Source organism: Neofelis nebulosa, chromosome 14 (genome assembly GCF_028018385.1).
Source record: "Neofelis nebulosa isolate mNeoNeb1 chromosome 14, mNeoNeb1.pri, whole genome shotgun sequence".
Lineage (NCBI taxonomy): Eukaryota > Metazoa > Chordata > Mammalia > Carnivora > Felidae > Neofelis > Neofelis nebulosa.
This window is the reverse complement of record NC_080795.1, coordinates 28,543,222-28,564,238: the sequence shown is the minus strand read 5'-3', so window position 1 is coordinate 28,564,238 and position 21,017 is coordinate 28,543,222. Positions and strand designations below refer to the sequence as shown.

At 42.9% G+C, this 21,017-nt stretch overlaps 1 protein-coding gene across 1 annotated transcript in view; it reads left to right on the top strand.

The window, feature by feature from the left end:
• The window catches only part of MRPS28 (mitochondrial ribosomal protein S28), a 210,512-nt gene extending 189,495 nt beyond the window's left edge, over window positions 1-21,017 (top strand). Inside the window, exons 3-4 of the transcript XR_009253776.1 lie at window positions 17,617-17,898; window positions 20,835-21,017. The gene's annotated coding sequence lies outside the window, so the exon portion shown is untranslated. The remainder of the gene's footprint in view (window positions 1-17,616; window positions 17,899-20,834) is intronic.

Genomic DNA, 21,017 nt, shown 5'->3' with positions numbered 1-21,017 from the left:
GAAAGTTTTAGAATTAAAACGGGAACACTTGCAGTCCTGTTAAAAAGGGCAAGAAGTCAGCTGCTTTGAAATCCACTCCCTCAGCAGGGGTGGGGAAAGCCTTTCCAGGAGACAGTGGGAACACATTTGCTCCTAAGCTGGCACCAGAGTGGCTTTCTCCGGGGCAGCAAGGGCCTGGCATTCTGTATGCTCCGTTTGAATCGAGGAGCCTTCAAATGATCCTTTTTTCTTTTCCTGTCACTCAACAAGAGGCTGGAGGCAGAAATTCCTACAGCCGCTTCCCTTGAACCAGACAGAAAACAACCCCGAGGCTGCCCAGCGCTCCCTAATCTTGTGGTTTGCACATCAATTTTGAGCCTACTGTGGCTGATGAGAAAATGACCTCAAACCACTGTTCACTAAAGATCTGTGTTTATTCCGATGCCGTGTGCTTTCTGCATAATGCGCCTTTTCTTGGACCCAGAAGCTTCTGGAGTTTGCACAATGTCTGGGCCTGAGGAAACCAGCCAGGATGTCCCCAGTAGGATGAATTATCACCCCTCGGTAAAAGAGAGAGACACCCAGAACAGAGACAGTCTACTGAGCAGGATTCCCACTCAATGTTTGAATTCTTAGGGGCTCACCACTTTGGTGGCTTTCTCAGGGTTCACAAAAAAGAGACAATTAGAATCCTGAGAACTCAAGTGCTATTTTGGATTCTCCTAGATTAGGTGGGATACCCCAAAGGGCACATGGAAGGACTGCAGGGACTTTGTGAATCATCTGAAATTATGTTAAAAATGTATATGTAAAAATGTTATATATTTTCCACAGCCCCAGGAAGAGAGCTCTTATATATTCAACAGCTTTTTAAGAGTCCAAGACTCCCCAAGATTTAAGAAGTACTGTTTTAAAGATTTTCCAAAGGTGATTTTATAGGCAGCTAGGGGGTGGGGGGGAGGTGCTTGGCTTCCCTCAACCCCACAGGCCCTGCAAAGTCAAATGCATTGTCTTCTGTCTACTGTGCTGTAGTGCAACCTGGGTGTTTGATTCATGCAACTGAATGGAAATAGTAATGGAGAGAGGACACACAGAAGCAGGTGGGTGTGCCCACACAGTGCGCTTCACCTGACTACCTGGGAGTGGAGTATGGCTCTTCCTGGGGTGGTTCCAGCCAGTTGATACTGGGCTTCCAGAAGTTATACTCCCAAGGCAGTGTTCTAGGAGGACATATTAACTAAGAGAGAAAGCGTAAATGAGAACCTTAAAGAGCGTACAGTCTAGGGCAGACCTGATTAACCTCTTGGATAAGGAAGTTAGATAAAATAGAGCAAGATTTGCATCTACCACTTGGGAAGAGTGTGCACTGGCCTGTGGTGGTGTAGACTCCTTTCTATAGGGCAGGGGAAGACTCTTGGGGGGAGACGTGGTTGTCATAATACATCTTGAAAAATAACCAGGTTGCCAGAATTCCTCAGTCCTCCACTCTGGATTTGATTTTCGTTGCAAATTATAGGCATGCTTTGCCTTAAGAAAATCCCCCCCACCGTTTTATATATATATATATATATATATATATATATATATATATATATATATATATATAAGCTCTTCCCCCAAAGCAAATATATTGGGGATGGTGATTATTTACATTAAATAATAGCTCCTATTGATGCCAGACTTTTTTTTTTTTTTTTTTTTAATTTTTTTTTTTCAACATTTTTTAATTTATTTTTGGGACAGAGAGAGACAGAGCATGAACGGGGGAGGGGCAGAGAGAGAGGGAGACACAGAATCGGAAACAGGCTCCAGGCTCCGAGCCATCAGCCCAGAGCCTGACACGGGGCTCGAACTCACGGACCGCGAGATCGTGACCTGGCTGAAGTCGGACGCTTAACCGACTGCGCCACCCAGGCGCCCCGATGCCAGACTTTTATGAAAAAAAGCTTTACATACATTATCTCAAGTAAACTTACATCTCAATGAAATATGTACTATTTCTCCCATTTTTCAGATGAGGAACTTAAGGCTTAGAATGCTTAAAGCAACTTTCTTTTCCATCACTACTGCTTTACAGAGTGGCAGAGAGAACCAGCTTTGAAAGCCAGATGAGGCTATCTCCAAAGACCATGATTTTATATTTTCTACTAGACAGCTTCTCAGTGCAGTAAGATTTGATGCTTTGCCAGAAGTATCAAGACCCCAATTTCATCTTAAACGTGACTTGATTTTCAATGGTGGGGGGAAAAAGAATGTTTGCAGAGTACCTACTGTATTCTAGATACAATGCCAGAGGATGCAAGGATCTCGTATCGTCAAAAATTAAATTTTATAAAAAATTCAATTCTTAGGCTTCCCGGGTGGCTCAGTTGGTTGAGCTTCTGACTCTTGATCTCAGCTCAGGCCTTGATCTCCGGGTCATGAGTTCAAGCCCTGCGTTGGGCTCAGCGCTGGGTGTGAAGCCTACTTACAAAAATTTTTTCAATTCCTGTGGAAAAATTTCAAAATACTTTTTTCATTTAAAGTTAGGTACACACATGCAAATCGTCTCCCACCAGGAAATTACAAACTAGTCAAAACTTTCCCAAGGCAGAGGGCAGATTGTGTTTAGTATCTTATCCCATTTTCTTAGGAGAACGTCTGACCTAGGCCAGTCTAATTACTGAATGAATAAGCGAGTACCAGAATGAACCTTCTTTAAGGACAGTAATCACAAAGTCTTATACCTTAAAATGGAAGCCCATCACCTTGGGCACCAGACATCAAGATATGGGTATAGCTCATTACATGCCCAAAGTGAGTTCACATGAGGGAGACTAAGAAAGGTGAGAGAGAAAATAAGAGGATATGGAGATCTCTGTTTTGAAACTTGAAAAACTATACTTTGTTTTTCTAACATTTAATTGTTTCTATTCAGATTGGGGAAATTAAAAGCTCTTGCTAGTTGAAATTTCTATGCCAATGAACACAATGCCTGCCCTTTTCAGAGATCTCAGTGAACGAGTTCTCAGTGATTTTTGGTTCATTACAGCACTCTAGTCCATATGATATTCAAACATAATATTTTCCCTCTCCCTTCTTGGCGTGTGAGTGTTTGGAAAGAGTTGATGTGCCTGGGGTCTTTGGTAGTGGAAAGCTCTTTCTTTTCTTTCTTTCTTTCTTTCTTTCTTTCTTTCTTTCTTTCTTTCTTTCTTTCTTTCTTTCTTTCTTTGGAGTACAAATAGTTAATCAAAATGACATGCTGTTGGTGAACCAGAGAATGAAAAGTGAACTAATTTTGAGGACAGCAATCATGGGCTTGAATTGCAGCTTGAGAAATGTCATTTCTGTTGAGAAGTGTCCCAAAGCAAGTGCTACCAAGGGGAACTGTGCACTTTCCAGATGTGAAAAAAGCTATGGGTAACCATCCCTCTTGAGAAATGCAGGCATTCATGTGCTTAAAGACAGAGGGTTGGTGCAGATGCTATCTTAAGACTGCTTATAGGTCTCTGGTGTGGTCAGAGTTTGTGGAGGGTAAAGTCATATAAAAAGTTAGCTGCTCCCTGCTTTTAGCTCAATCTCTGGTTGCCCTTAATGTCTTCAGGCCAGTAGCAGAGCACTGTAGAGTCTGCAGGAGGCAATAACCATTAGGCTCAGAGCTCTTCAGGGAGCTTATCTCACTGCCTGCCCCACAAGTTACAATTCAATGTCCCAATTAGGTTGTTCCAGGGGTCCTTCCTTCCTTCCATTCTTCCTCCCTTCCTCCCTACTCCCTTCCTCCCTCCCTCCCTTCCTTCCTTCCTTCCTTCCTTCCTTCCTTCCTTCCTTCCTTCCTTCCTTCCTTCCTCTCTCTGTCAATTTACTAATTTATTTGTTCATTTAACAAAGATTGATTGAGTCTCTCTATGGCTTCATAGTAGCCCCCATCTGGTGGGATGGAACACACAAGTACGCACTCCAAATCCAGTGTGTGTTAGAGAATTGGAATTATGCACAGCTGTTAGCCAAGCAGAGTAGAGAGGCACCCAACCACTGGCAGTTGGGGGTTAAGGAGATCTTTCCAGAGCAAGTGAGTTTGAACCAAGCCTTGAAGGATACATGAAAAGTTTGCTGCGAACAAAAGACACACTGAGGTTCTCCAGGCTGATGGAACACCATGTGTACAAGGACGGAGGGACTGTGGAGAGAGGGCAGGCCAGGGAAATTGTGGCAGATGTGAAGAGTGGAGGTAATCCTGCCCAGACCCCAGGCTGTGTGCGGAGCCCTGATGGGAGAGGAGGTCAGATATGAAAAACGATTGCCAGCATTTATTGAGCACCTGCTCTTTTCCAGGCACTGTTCTAACCACTTTATATGTTTTGACTTAATCATTATAATAGCCCTAGGAGGGGGTTATTAATATGGCTCCTTTTTTACAGATTTACAGGGAGATCAAGTATCTTGCCAAAGAGCATACAACTAGAGAGGAGAGGCCAGTATTCAGCCCAGACAGTTTGACTCCAGAGCCTGTGCTCTTAATGGTTATGCCAGGCTGCTGCTCTGACAGCCTCAGATTTGCCTTGACAAGTGACAAAGTAGACTCTTTCCTGCCTTTTGGTCTAGTGTAAGGTGGAGGTTACCATAAGTGTGGAGATAGTTTTCTTCTACCAGACTCTCCTTCCTTAGACCAACAGCAGTGAAGCTGCACATGTCGTTTTAATATCAGAATGCCGATGCAGAGGGCAGGGACCAAGTCTGTTTGACTCGTCAATGTATGTTCAGTAGGAGCACAGCATTTGGTATACTGTAAGCATGACTAAATACGGGATGAACAATAAATGAATTCATAGATTTTTACTTATTAATCTCATTATGAGAAAGTACATTCAGACTTCTTCAGGGTTATGCATATTTTCTCATTTGAGATGTAAATTAACAAAAGCAATGTATTCCACTAAAACCTTGTTACATATCTTATATATATTTGGAAATCTGAACTATTCAGCCCCAAGTCAAAATTTACAGAGATTAACTTCTTTTAAAATTACCAATCATGGATTGTATGTGTGTGTGTGTGTGTGGGGGGGTATGCCATTTATATCATATGTATTTGTTTTATCTAATATGTGTATTCTTCAATTCATAGACTGTTCACACTTCTCTTCCTGTTGAATCAAAAGGAGGGTCTTGTGTGCGTATGATTTTCATCAAGTCTACGCTGTTTCTTTTGAAGATGATCAAAAGTTGGCTGGGTTAGACTTTGCAGCTCCAAAGAAATGGGTTAAGTCATAGAATTACGTTAGTGACATCCGAGGTGGAAATTGCCCGGTGACATGAATGCATTGATTGCTTCGTATTTCAGTGTCATAAATGAAGTTGCTCTTTCCTTTGCAAGAAGCAAAGAGTCCAGTAGAAAAAGAGGAGTGTGTTTCTGTTTGGTCAGCAAGGCAGGCAGGGCCTTATGTGTTCTGTCCGTCAACACTGATAAGCTGTGACACCAGGAGGCTAGGAGGATCTCCAGCTGTTCCACCTACACTGGACCCCAGAATGCCCTGATCTCTTTCAGGAAGCCGAGGGAGCCCAAACAGAGAAAGATGAGTGCCACAAACACAAATAATCTTCTAGTCAACTGGAGTTTCATAAATTATCTGGGTATCCATATATTTTGAACTTCAAGAGACCTTCGTTTTCTGGATCCCTTCCTTGTAGCTCAAGAGCATGAGTTCTGGTGATCTCAGTTGGCACTTCTCAAGAAAAGCCTTCCACAAAAAGAGTAAAAATTTTGACAAAACCAGTCAAAATTAGAACACGATAACAAGATAATTGCTTTCAAATTTTCTCAATATTTTTCTTTGCTTTCTTAAGTATATTTGTGATGTCAGTAGCATTCAAGGTATTTTTATTCAGTTGTGAAGATATTGACGACTATAATTCACAAGACTTACGTGCTTTACGGTTTGTAAATATACAAATTACAATACTTGTCTATTACAAGATTTATATTTGTCCCTTTGGTTCTTACCAGCTCTTTCTGAAATGAGGAGAGAGATCGTTACCCTCTTTTTATAGATGAGGAGACTGAAATTCAGGGAGGATTCCAGGTTAAGGGATTCGTCAACGGACACTTCATGAAAAGTGGTCAGAATTTGAACCCAGTTCTGATTCTAAAACCTATCTGCCTCCTCTCTATTTGCGGATAAATTAAGTAGAGTAGGGGAGTCTATTATTGACTGTCCAGCATGGGCTAGTAATTTCAGACACGCTATTTTTCATCTACAAACTACAGGGTAGGGAACTATGATCAAAGATAGAGAAATTAAGGTTTAGAGAGGACCAATAACTTTTTAGATGCATGGGAAAGGGCTGAGCCTTTTCAGTGAGAAACAGTAGATAACTCTGGGAAGAGAGGTGTTGTCAGGTTACTGAAGTTTCTTGAGTATGCAAAGCCAGACAGAGCATCTCGTAAAAGGAAGCTCATTGGTAAAAGGAGCGTTTGGGAGGCGTGTTTGCTATTCTGAGGAATATTTTCTTTTCCTTTTCAGCAAATCTTTATCACGCACGGAATCTTTGCTTTGCCACCTGCAAACAGACTGGAGAACAATGAAAAACACCCTCTGCAGGGTATTGATTCCGATGGAGCAAATGTTGATTAAGCAGAATGGTGGCTTTTTTTTTTTTTTAACTGGAGGCATTCCAGATCTTTCCTTAGGCCTGTCTCTCCAGGGAAATGAGCTCTATCCTCAAAAATCTACAAAAAAACCCGGGTAAGAATGTAGATTTACGATGGGAGACGCTGGGCGGAAGGAGGCTATCTGGTAGGCTATCTAGAAGCTCATCTTTGTGTTATTGGAGAAACACTCTCCCTCTTGACAGGATATAGTCTGGTTATCACATAATCTTCTCAGGTTTCATTCTCATTCTGTGCTTACAAATATCCCAAATATAAAGAGATGCATTTCATTAAGACAGCATTTTAAGAGGCAGTTAATCCCAGCTGTTGCCGTCTATCTTAAACACCTACCTTTTCACCCTAGTGTGGAGTTTACATGTCGATAAGGGATGTGAAAAAGGGAACTGCAGAAATCTCGGCAAAGGCAAAACACCAAGGCTGCCTGTGGGAATTGGAGTCAGAGAAAGAGCCCGGGAAGCTTTAAGTTCCAGAACGGCCCCTGGTACAATACTTGCCTGCCTTGGGGCTTTGGGCTGACCCCGGACACCGAGGACTGTAAACATTTTTCCAGTCACATAAATGGAAGGATTCTGTGCCTGCTACTTCGGCATTTTCTCCTTAAGAGACCTGTGGCAAAACAAGTGAAAAACACAGGTAGGAACCTGAGAGCCAGACCCCGAAGTTTTCAGCTGACTCACCGATTCTCTTTGCTGGCACTGCCCGTTCCCATCAAGGATGAATTCTCAACACCTGATCTCACTACACGAGTGTGAAAACCTGGTATGCACTCCCAGTTGGCCAAGTGGGATTTGTTGGCAAAAGACCTGTGAACTTTCTCTCGCTCCTGGGTCTGCTACTCAGAGGAGTCTGGAAGGTTCATGGAGGGAGGGGGAAAGGTTGGAATTAAGTGTGAAATGGGGAAACCAGGAGGGGTGGTCCCAAAACCCAGCCAGGGTGGCGGCTGTAGCCCATTTTCGCTGATGGGAGAGTGGGGGTGGGGGCGGGGAGATACTCTTTTGTTGGAGAGGAAATAAACCTGTGACTCCAGCCTGCCTGATCCTGCAGGATGGGCTGCCCGTGTTTGAAGTCAGGGCTGGCGGTTTTCAGGAAGCTGGCTGCATCAGGTTCCCATTAGCTCAGGCAGCGACACAGTGGGTTCACACCATGACATGGTAACAATTAAGCCTTCTGCTACTGGTCCTTACCCTGGGGTGAGGCTCTTTTCTTCCTCAGCAATGTGGCTTCAAGTCGCCCTGATTTCCTTATGGCTCGATTTCCTGCAGATTCCCATTACTTCATGTCTAATCTTCTGAGACCGCTTATTAGACCACACAAATTGTAACAATTGTCTCCAGCGCACAGACCCCCTTCCAGACCCACAATGTGCCTAGGAGAAATACAGTATCCCTATCTCTGAAATGTGAGAGTTACTTCCTATGTAAATAGTCGGATTACCCAAAATCAGAGTCATAAATATTGGGGGAAAATAAACTAATTATACATGCCTACCCTGAGGCATGCTAGATTATTTTCTTTCTTTCTTTTTTTTTTTTTTTTAAAGAGTGGTTAAAAAAACCCAGTGGTTTAGAATAATTATCTCCATCTTCAATGATGAGAGAGATAAGACACAAACGAATGACTGTAATATGACGCAGCAAACAAAAAAGATATAAAGTTTTGGTTTTTCCAAGGAAGGAAAGTACTTACATGCAGAGAAGAAGGCAGGCCATTGAAAGTGCCATTTGAGCTCAATCTTGAAAAGTAGGTAGAACTTGGATACATGGGAGTTGATGGGAAGAAGAAAAGACCATGAGCACGGACAGATGCTATGGGAAGAATAATAAAATAAGTAAAATAAGACATAGTTCCTGCCTTCAAGAGGCTTTCAATTCAGTTGAAACGATAAAACAGACATAGGTAAGAAAAAATGTAGAGGACAACATAAGACACAGCAGGCTCAAATCACTTCAGATACAGTTGACACTTAATTGTGGTATGTAAATGTTAGGTGCTGTTTCAAGTAAGGAAGTTGTCAAAGTTTGATGAAATAACTGGGCCAGACTTGAGGAGGATTGGGATTTAAGGCATTAGCAGGAAGGAAAAATGAATGGAGTGAATGTCAGGCCGGCCATGTGCTGGAGACAAGTGGTTCTCAAACTTCAGGGAGCATCAGAAGCATCCAGAGGACTTCACAGGGCACCTGGGTGGCTCAGTCGGTTAAGCATCCGACGTCAGCTCGGATCATGATCTCGAGGTTTGTGAGTTCGAGCCCCGTGTCAAGCTCTGTGCTGACAGCATGGAGCCTGGAGCCTGCTTCAGATTCTGTCTCCATCTCTCTGCCCTCCCCTGCTCATACTCTGTCTCTCTCTTCCCTCTAAAATATGAAATAAATAAAAAAAATTTTTTTTTCAAAAGAAGCATCCAGAGGACTTGTCAAAATATATGTCCTTGGGCACCTCACCAGCATTTCTAATTTAGTAGGGCTGGGTGAGATGTGGCAAGTTGTATTTCTAGTAAGTTCCCTAGTGATGATGCTGATGTTCCTGGTCCAGGAAATTGCACTTTGAGAACTGCTGTGGACCCACCAACATGTACTTGGAGGAAATACTGGGAAGTCAGAATAGCCAGAGAAGTTTCCCCGAGAAGTATTAAAAATGAGTATACTGTTAACTCTTGTTGTTTTCCTCACTGAGGATTCTCCATCTGAGTAGAACAATAAACATTCCTGGGGTATTTTTCTATTCTCAAATGGCTTCTTGGTTTAGAATAAATTATTGTGAAAGAAGAAAATAAGACTTCTGCCTCCAGAAGAAACTGCTATGGTTAAAGCTGGATATCATTTAAGGAGACAGTTTCTGTTGATACCTTCTACAAGCATATTTCTTTTTGTTTTTAATTATTTACTTTGCGAAAGAGACAGAGAGACAGAGACAGAGACAGAGAGCATGTGTGTGCAAACAGGGACAGGGCAGAGAGAGAGGGAAAGAAAGAATTCCGAGCAGGTTCCATGCTGTCAGTGCAGAACCTGATGCGGGGCTCCATCTCACGAAGCGTGAGATCCTGACCTGAGCCAAAATCAAGAGTTGGATGCTTAACTGACCAGGCCACCCAGGCCCCCCTACAAGCATATTTCTTAATGGCTTTGCCCCTGCCAGGTCTATATATGATTGCTGTGATTTTAGAGTTTTATGTAGTGGATGGCCACTGTCACAGCCAACCCTTCTTAGAATCCAAGTATTAAAAACACTGACCAAAGCTACTTTGCAACATAATGTAGTTTTTGATTGCTTTGATGCTCAAGGATTCACATCATTTATTATCTCAAATATTATATAAACAGAAGTCATAATCTTCATTCCATGATCCGTTTGCTTTTGCATATTTCATTTTTTTTTAAATGTTTATTTATTTTTGAGAGAGAGAGACAGACAGACAGAGACAGAGCATGAGCGGAGAAGGGGCAGAGAGAGAGGGAGACACAGAATCCGAAGCAGACTCCAGGCTCCGAGCTGTCCGCACAGAGCCCATTGTTGGGCTCGTATCCACAAACCGCGAGATCATGACCTGAGCGGAAGCAGGACACTTAACCGACTGAGCCACCCAGGCGCCCCTTTGCTTTTCTATATTTAAAGGAAAACTTACCACCATTATTTCCCCTCATTTTAACAGAAAAAAAAATTTAGTCCAGTTCATGTGAAAAAAGACTTCTAAATTTAAAAATGTTTTCAAAATATGTTCATTCTGCTTGAAATAAAACAAATTCATAATCTTCCTATTGCATGGGGTTATTTATGAGTTTCTCCTTGAGTTTGTAGGCTGACTAGGGTGGGAATGGTTAGAAAGTAGAAAGTCTCTCCTACATATGTTCAAGATCAAGTTACTTATGTTTAAAGATCAGGTTGTAATGTGTGGACTTGCAGACTGAAATATGCAGTGCACTTTCCAAACTTCCTTTTAGTCTTTTGACTTATTTAAGAGCTGTGTGGTATGCAAATGATAGTAATTAGACAACATCAGCATACATGCAGTTAATAGCATGATTCATATTTATGAAGTACTGATTTTATATGAATACCAGAAATATAAATTGATCATACTGTTCAAATTTTGAATTGAGCAAACAGACAAAAGGGCTAGGAAGGGAGTTTATTTTAGAACAGTGAACCAAATTTATTATCATTTCTCATGATTTAACATGTGAAGGTTAACTAAGGTGTATAACTTTTATGGTGTTTCTTTATGTAGAAAGAAATGACATGCTTTCATGTGATTAGGGACTAAAGGTGCTCATTTCTTCCTATAGCCTAGAAAAGGGAGTTTCGTAGCCCAGATAAGAGAGAGGTAGGGAGGGGCACCTGGCTGACTCACTTGGTAGACTGTGTGACTCTTTTTCTAATCTTGAGGTTGTGAGAGCTGAAGAGGGTCTTTAAGGGACCTGCCTAGGAATACACAGTGTCTTAGTGACAGGGTGAGACCAAAATTCTGGATTAGTCAAAATTTCTGACTCCTTGATCAGGACTTGATACTGTGATAAGAAGGAGCTGCTTTTTTTTTTTTTTTCCCCATTGCAGTTTTATTTTTTTTTTTTAAATATGAAATTTATTGTCAAATTCGTTTCCATACAACACCCAGTGCTCATCCGAACAGGTGCCCTCCTCAATGCCCATCACCCCCTTTCCACTCCCTCCCACCCCCCATCAACCCTCAGTTTGTTCTCAGTTTTTAAGAGTCTCTTATGGTTTGGCTCCCTCCCTCTCTAACTTTTAAGAAGGACCTTCTTTTGAGAGGAGAAATGCTTTTTTTTTTTTTTTTTTTGTAAATTCACCTTAGACTTATTCCCTACAAGCATTTAGTATCCTCTCCCCTATACTTTGAGCAATTTAGCAAAACAGTATCTTGAATGAAAATGTATTGAATATAAGAAAGAACATTTTATTTCTCCTCTAACTCAATATAAAAAGATGGAATTTTAAAGATTTTTTTTTTTTATTGGTCAGATGTATTTTTCTATGAAGAATATTTATTAAATTGAGATCAGGTTTCCATTCACTGTTGACATCTGGTACATATTCTTATTTGTGTGTTACTGTTAGCACATTTGTACATTTCGTCTGTTAGCTTAGGCATGGGATTCTCCAGCGTAATATGTGAGGTTGTCAATGCAACATGTCAGGCATCACGTTGAAGAAAGGAGATGAGATTTTAAACAAATACATCAGTTAATTTGTTTGAAGGATTGTTGTCTTTCCCTATATTCATCCTGGGAGAACACACTCCTGTTTACATTGTCCTGCTCAGGACAGTTTCAGAATTCCCCCTGTATTTGTCCTCAAGTAGTCGGTGAGTACTCTCCAACGAGTCTCATTTTTTTTTTAATGTCATTTTGTTTTTGACCAAAAGTACAATTCTCGTTTTGGTCAACGACCTCATCAACCAAGCAATGCTTAAAAGATTTTTGATTATTTCTAAAAACATGAAACCCACCAAGATCAAACCTACAGAGAAAGCACGATAATGTGGTACAGCTGAGGAGGTCGGAAAGTACAGAGAGAAGGTGACAAATACCGTGGGTAACCGCGGCACCCAGCGATAAACCCGGCCTTCCAGGAAGACTGTCTTGACCGTATGAGTTCTGATGTCTGTGAGGAGCAGTGCACCCCCTTCACACCTGTACCATTGGCGCCTGGCATGTATTCTCAGCATGATCTATTTAAGCACTGCAACAGATTAAATTCCTGCCTGTGCTTCATTTGCCTATAAGTCTCACTTTTAAATATCTATGTGAAACAGTACAAGAGAAATATCTAGTGAGGAATTAATAGGGGATATTGAAATGGGATATTTTTTAGTCCTAGAAACTCTCCTGTTTTTATTACGCCATCACTTCCTTCCTTCCTATCCTCACTTCCCTAGCCTGCAGCCCTTGCTCAATCCCTCAGTTTCTCCTCTAAGTACTCAGTTCCCTGGTCTTTGGCTTTGCCTCCCACTGCCCTGCACTGTTCCCCCCACCGACCCTTCTGCCCTCTCTCCCAGTGGTGTGTTTTACTTATTTATTGTATTAGTGTGCGAGGGCTGCTACAACAAATACCGCAGACTGGGTGGCTTAGACAACAGAAGTTTATTTTCTCACCATTCTGGAGGCCAGAAGTCTGAGAGCAAGCTGCTGGCAGGGCGGGTTTTTCTCTGAGGCCTCTCTCCTTGGCTTGCAGATGGCCACCTTCTCTCTGTGTCTTCACATGGTCTTCTCTCTGTACCTGTCTGTGTCCTAATCTCCTCTTCTTATTTTTTAAAATTATTTTTCAATGTTTATTTTTGAGAGAGAGAGAGAGCACCAGTGGGGGAGGAGCAGAGAGAGAGGGAGACACAGAATCCGAAGCAGACTCCAGGCTCCGAGATGTCGGCCCAGAGCCTGACGCGGGGCTTCAACCCACGAACCGTAAGATCATGACCTGAGATGAGGTTGGACGCTTAACCGACTGAGCCACCCGGGAACCCCTAATCTCCTCATCTTATAAGGACACCAGACATATTGGAGTAGGGCCATCCTAATGACTTCATTTTAACTTAATTACCTCCCTCCCTCCCTCCAAAGGCCCTCCCTCCAAATGCAGTCACTTTCTGAGATCCTGGGAGTTAGGACTTCAACCATATGAATTTTGAAGGGGCCACAATTCAGCCCATAACACTTATCTTTGATTCACCCAAAGGCGACATGGGGCCTGTCGCATTTGTGTCATTGGTTAAACAACTTGGGAAGAAACCAGGGAAGGGGATGTGTGGCAGGATGCAGAGAAAAACAATCCTCACAACCTGTTTCTGATAGCATCTTGGGGAAATGGTGGAGAAAGCAAGGAAGGTTAGTCATCACCTCTAATGTTTTCCTTTCAATAACATGTCCTCACACCACAGGATTATGTCACTGGAGTTGGGTTTCTTTCTCCTGGTAAAATGATACCCCTGGGAAGGATGACATAATAGAACGACAAATTGGAGAAAGACAGATTCTGCTTTTGTTACTCACTACTGTGAAAACTCTGCGGCCTGGCATGCAGTAAATACATGTTGGCTGTTGTTGGTTTTATTAGTCTTATGATTATCATCATTGACTCTAAGCTCTATGAAGACAGGGACACTTCGTATCTTGTCCATGGCTATACTCCCTGGCCTCACATGGTGCTTAACAAAAAGTAGAAGCTTAATATATTTGTTCAATAAATGAAGACAGTTAACCTCAGAGGCTCTCTTTTCCCATCTCTGAGAAGAACTAATATTTATTGAGCACTTACTATGTGTGAAGCTTGTGGACCTGGTTTACATGGATGATTTTATTTTCCTCCTCACACCAATCATTTGAGGTAGGTACTGCTTTTATCTGCATTTTTCAGATGAGGAAACTGGGGCATAGAGAGTTTAGTAACTAGTTAAGGCCACACAGCTAACAAACAGCAGAGTTCAGGTTCTGTTGGACTCAAACCTGCAGTACTAATGGGTGTGCTATAGTGCCTCCCTCATGTCCTTAAAGAAGGCGAAAAATGGCAGCTTCGTGGGCACCTTGGGAGGATTGAACTGGAATTTGTAAAGTGCCTAGTATGTCTTAGGAGCTCGATAAATATCACACCCTGCCACCTCACTCCATTTACCTTGCTGTCCAGACAGAACTTGTCTTGTAACCAACAACTCCTCCCAGATCCTCGATTTACCCAAACATCCTGCATCTACTGCCCCCTTTCTCCACCCCCCTTCATAGCAGAGCTACTCTGGACTCAAGAGAGGTCACTACTTTGTCTTGAAGCCACTCAAGTCAGGCAGGAGCCTCTCCTCTCTTCTGAAACTGCTCTTAGCAAGATGACCAAATACATCCGATGAACTAATCCAACAGCCTCTTTGTCTCACTTTCCCAGCCTCTTAGCATCATTCAACAGAGCTAATGACTCTCCTTAAAACGCCCTTTTCTCGGAGCTTCCTGGCTTTTGTTTGAATCCCTTGAATGCTCCTTCTCGGTCCCCTTTGCTGGCATGCTCACCTCCATTCTGCATCTAAATGTTGACATACCCCAGGCTGAAACTTCCTTCTTTATCTGCATTCTCTGGCCAGGAAAGCACGTCCATAGCCATGACTTAAATGCCATTTGTATGTAGGTGGTTCCAAACTTCTGACTCTAGACTTGACTTCTCCCTGGAGTTTCAGATTCATGGATCTGGCTTCCATACAACATTGCTCCTTGCAATTCAGTTCTGATGGACATCTCTAACTTAATATGTACACAGTCCTCCATATGCACTCCAATTCCCTTTCTCTGCCTAGATCTTTCACATTCTTTCCTACATAAGTAATGGCTCCATCCATTGTTCAGGATAAAAATCTGTGAGTTGTCCTTAATTCCTTATTTTCTCTTATCCTACTTTGAATCCAGCAGTAAGTCTTGTGGAAGGCTTTCCCTCCAAAGTGTATCTCAAACCCATCTATCTCAAATCTCTTTGAAATTAAAAGAGTTTTGACATGACTTCTGAGGGTCTCCGTGGTCTAGCTCCTGCATGCCTGTAAGACCTCCAGTATGGCCACTGTCCCCTTTGTTGTGATGCTTCAGGCACATTGAAATCTAGTCCTTGAACACAGCAGACTTATTTCTGTCTCAGGGCATTTGCACTTGCTCTTCTTTCTGCCTAGATTTCTTTCTCCAAGATCTCCACATGACTGTCTTGTTTTTATCATTCAGGTCTCAACTAAAATATCATCTTCTCAGAGAAGATTTCCATGAGCACCTTGGTTAGAATATCTTCCCACCCACAACCTCATGTCCATCTATCAATTAGGAAAGTGTTTGGCTATGAAAAAGAATAAACCTGGTACAGGCCTAAACCAATAAGTCTCTGTCTCACGTATTAAGATGTCCATGGTAGTTAGGTCAAGGTTGTTCAAGGTTCAATGATGCTATCAGGGACTCAGACTCTTTCTTACTTTCTATTCTGCCATCTTTAACATCTTGACTTTATTCCTTGCGATTATCTTTTCAAGGTCCCAAGACAGCTGCTGTACCTCTAGGCATTATGTCTAGGTCCCAAACAAGAAGGAGGGAGAGTTCAAAGGATCAAAGTCTTTCCTTATGTGGCTCTGCATTTTATTGGGCAGGGAGGGCCTCCTCAGGGTGTTCAACTTGGACTCATGGCCTTGGGTCACACTATCCCTAGCAGTAAGGGATGCTGGGACATAAGCATTTTATCTTCCCAGCACATATACTAGAGAATGCAAGGGAGATGGGGGGTGTAAATGATCTGGGGCAGCTAAGACCGGGCACCTTTTATGCCATCTTGCCCTGTTTACTTTTTTTTTGTAGAAATTATGATTATCTGAAATTACCTTGCTATTTATCTGTTTTCTTACTTATGGTGTGCTCTTATGTAGAGTAAACTACACAAGAATGGTGACCTTGTTGTCTTTTGTTTAGGACCATGACTAGAAGCAACTCTAACACACAGTAGGCAGTCAATAACTAGTGGTTGATTGTTGAATAAGCCCTAGAAAAATAGCTGAGATATGCCTTTGTTACAAATGCATTTCTTTTGTGGATAAAACACTCACACAGTAGTAGATCATTAAAATTTAATTGTAAGCATCCTGTGCAAATTGACTGGCATGCTGTTGAGACATTGTGGAGGGAACTATTCTGATCTGAGGAGTAACACTGGGTCTGTTCGCAGCAGCCGTATTGGTAGGATTGGTGGCATCTTCTGTTAGTTCCACACCCTCAAAGCTGCCTTTGTGATAGCTCAACTGGCAGAATGTCCACGGGTTGGAGAAAAGCTAAGTGTCCTCCCACAGGATTTAGCCACTGGCCGTGTCATCTGGATTTGTGATCTAATTCACTGAACTTCCTGGCCACACACAAGCTCCAGAATATTATGTAAAATATGAATGGCAGATACACAGGCTTGGTCAAGCTCATGATAAGTTTCTATGCCAGCCCAAGTTTCTATTTAAAAGAAGAGATTTAGTGGTGGTTCTCAAGTTCAAGGTTGAACATGGTCACTGGAGTCTAGGTGTGCCTAGTAATGGCTGGTGGGCTCATCGAGCGGTTCCTCTTGTAAGGGTGCACTGAATAGCCTCATGGGAATCCCTTACCCTAGAGGAGAGTTGGGCTCACAAGTTCAGTCTCAGTGCTCTGCAGAGAGAAGGGATACTGAAGACTGCCCCTTGCCTTTAGATGAGCTGTTCATGGACTTGTATGTGAATCCAGGGGAAAATAAGGAGCTGTAAGTAAATATGGGAAGGAGTCTTTTGATCACAAATCCTCCAAATATACAGCATGAAGCTATATTGCTGTGGGAGGTGTTCCTCCCCCTTCTTTGTGGCTCATAGCCATGGCTCTGGTGCATGGAGGGTGTCACAGAACACAGAACCCATTCAGCTTGTTGAGGTTTCTAGTGTGGTGGCCACACCTACAGCAACTAATTCCTGAGCATACTAAAGACATCTTTGGGAACTCTCAGAAATAAGCAGGAGAGACCTGGTAGGGATGGAGATACTGCGACGGTGGGTAGGAGAGAGATGTCTGTTTCATAATTTGTAATAGGAACTCTTATTTTATTTTATTTTATTTTATTTTATTTTATTTTATTTTATTTTATCTTATTTGTTGTTTTTGTTTTGTTTTATTTTATCCTATGAACTCATTTTAAACATTAGTCCCAGCCCCCACTTTAGCCTAATGAAGCCCAGGGAAAATGGACTACATACATTTATTGAACAAATATTAACTGCCAGGTAATGTACTAGATGTTGAAGTGCAGGGAACAAAATAGATAAAGTCCCTACTTTCATAGAGCTTCTTACCTTGTAGAGGGAGAGATGGAGAATAAACAGACTTCAATAATGGGATTGATGAAAGGGCTAAAAGGTGGATATAAAAAGAAAAATTAATTTAGAATATGGACCGGAGACTCAAAGGAGAGGTTTAGGGAAAATTACTCTTGGGGGAAGATGCTAACTATTCTCCATCTCCATCTCCACAGCTTCAAAGTCATTACCAGTGTCACCATGAGCCAAAACAGACCTCCTGAGGCCAACCCTTTTTGTCCCTTTCCTGTGCACCATGAGTCCCATTGCCTTCATCACCCAAGTGACAGCCTGGCCTTGTGATTTATGAGCATGGTGTCTCCGTGGCTGGGCTCTGAGCGTTTGCACCCTGGGTTTCTGGGAGCCTCGTGCAACGGTGAGCCCACTGCAGGGGCTTGAAAAGTATCTGTTGACCATCTGACAGGGTGAATGAATGACGTGGAGTCACGTTGCAACAGGTGAGCTTTAGGTCAGACATAAATGCTTCTTGTCAGGCTCATGAAATGCTAAAACAGCTGTGAGCGCAGCTCGTGGTTCACACCATGTCAGGCTTCAGCTCAGGGAGGATTAACCCATTGGCTGCAGCAAAGTTACTGCCAGTGGATCTGTTTCAGCCACCGCACATCCTGGAGGGCCATCGGGTCAGTCAGGCTATGGCCACAGAGGGCCTTTGTAAATATGCAGAGTCCTAGCAGCCTAAAAGCGGCGGGTGCCACGATGCATGGGACTCTCACGAATCTCGGGCCAAATCCTAAAAACATTCTACCATTTGCTACCTTGACCAGAAGAAGAAAAAAATGTGTGTGTGTGTGTGTGTGTGTGTGTGTGTGTGTAATGAGTTTGTTAAGTTCTGCAAAATGTGTGGAATTTTGTGAATGACACTTATTTACCCAGGCTACTCCCATCTTAAAAAGCAAAATATGTCTTGGAATTACCTCTTCAAGGCAGGAAAAATCCCAACCAGGTAGGACTGATAGTTTTGGGGAATATGAATACAAGAGAATGAGAAGTGAAGCACACTGTTTATTCCCCAGCACTGAAAAAAAAAAAAAAAAAACAGATTTGAAAATAGCAAATGGGAAAAGGGAGGAATCAGTAATAAAGAGATATGAACACAGAGAACAGATTGGTGGTTTCCAGAGATGAGAGGTTAGAGGAGAGTGGGCAAAAGGGGTTAAAAAGTACAAACTTCCAGTTATAAAACAAATAAGTCCTGGGGATACGACGTACAGAATAGGGGATACAGTTAATAATACTCTATTGTATCCTGGAAAATTGCTAAGACAGTAAATCTTAAAAGTTCTCATCATAAGCAAAAAAAATTTTTTAATTAATGTTTTTTAATGTTCATTTATTTTTGAGAGAGTTTATTTTTGAGAGAGAGAGTGAGAGAGAGACAGACAGAGCATAAGTAGGGGAGGGGCAGAGAGAGAGGGAGGCACAGAATCTGAAGCAGGCTCCAGGCTCTGAGCTGCCAGCACAGAGCCCAAAGCGGGGCTCAAACCCATGAACTGCAAGATCATGACCTGAGCCAAAGTCAGACACTTAACCGACTGAGCTACCCAGATGCCCCTAAACAAAAAAATTTTGTAATGATGTTAACTATACTTATTGTGGTGATCATTTTGTAATGCATACAAATACCAAATCATTATGTTGTACACCTGAAACTAATATCATGTTATGTGCCAATTATATCTTCATTCAAAAATAGTAATGAGAGGGGCGCCTGGGTGGCTCAGTCGGTTAAGCGTCCGACTTCGGCTCAGGTCATGATCTCGCAGTTTGTGAGTTCGAGCCCCGTGTTGGGCTCTGTGCCGACAACTCAAAGCCTGGAGCCTGCTTCGGATTCTGTGTCTCCCCCTCTCTCTGCCCCTCCCCTGCTCACGCTCTGTCTCTCTCTGTCTCAAAAATAAGTAAAAACATTAAAAAAAAATAGTAATGAGAGCATAACTTGCCCATCGTCTGTCCACTTCGACCGGCATTCTCAGTAGAAATTCATTCTACGTTACGACCCAACCCACAATAACGATGTACCACCTATCCACCTACCTACCGGAAGGACAAGTGTCACGAAACACTACTTAACCTTACTATGTGCAATGCACTCTGATATTTTCTACTACATTCTTTTTCGTCTCTTTAAGAAACGTTGCTCATAACCTGTGAAGTTGTGTGGCTTTGGCCATTAGTTTTGAAACCACAGCCCCAGGTAGCTTTTGACTGAGTGAATTACGTGGTGCGCTGGGGTTGAAACTGTACCCTGCAGTGGGGGTGGCTGGAGCACATCAGGGCCCGGCGTCCTGCAGAGAATATTGATGTCCTTCCTGTCTCAGGGCTGCTCCAGTCAGGCTTAGCCTGTGGACGCTGTGCTCCAGAATCATACCAGGTGAGGGGGCAGGAGATGGGGTGTGAAGTCTCCTCCTGCAAGCCTCTCCGCCTGATGAGCTGCTGGCGTCCCCACCCATCACACAGAAGTTCAGTAGAGCTCAGGGATTCGGACTCTGTGACAGAATGGAATTTGTTAGAATTTAGTTAGGGGTGATTACAATTGCCTATCTGAAAAATGTGAATTTAATCAAGTGATGTTTTCGAGTCCGGCCCATAAAAATAGACAGAAAAAGTCCATTGTACGTTAAAATGCTAATAGAAGCCTCCCCCACCCCAGCTGCTGCTCTTAGCTTCCTTTTGTCAGACAGATAATCTGAGTCAAAAGAATTTATTTGGAGTGCCATTTTGTTGGTTGCTTAGAGAGGCAACAGTTGGCCTCAGGCTAGCAGGAAGGAGCCCATGGCACCTCCTCACGAGGCTGGGCAGGCCTGGAGGCCTGCTAACTGGAAGAACTGTCTGTTGTCAGTATGTTATTAGATGGTGTTATGCTGAGAAAAATGAATGTTTTTAGTGTTAGTTGCTAGTGTTCTTAAGTAAGAGATGTCCTTAAGGTTCATGAATGAGGAAATGGGAAATCCGGATCCCTCACTATTCAGGAAGCTTAAACCTGAGTGGGAGGGTTCCTCTCGCTGTGGCTCTGGGACTGGGGCAGGCACGAGGGCTTTCTATTCACTGATACATGTCTAGAGCCTAGAGGCGTCTGGCATATTGTAGATGCTTGAAAAGTAGTTGTGGGACCAACAAATGACAAGCGACATGCGGGAGAAGACCCCTTGCTGGGGGGCCCCGTGCCTTGAAGTTTTTCCTGTATGTGGCTGCAGGGCGGTTGACAAGTGCCAGCGAGTCCGCTGTCCTCCTCCACTGTGATTTTCCTCAGAGATGGCATCAGCTTCTCAGTCACTAGCTTTGTGCATGCACTCCTTTGCCGTGTGGCAGTCGGGACTGGTGGCTCGGGCAAGGGGTGAACTCGTGCTCTGCCCCTTTCTTTCCGCCTCTGGTGTAGATCCTGCTATGGAATCACCTGGAGATCTCCAACTAAGAGCACAGAAGACAGGCGAGTAAGTCAGCCCCTTGAAGGCACAGCATTCAGCAAAGGCACCCCTTGGGGAAGGAAAGCGGGGGCAGCAACACCTGGCGTATGATCACGATGAGGCCTTGGAGAAATCCCAAGGAGATCTGCTCTCAG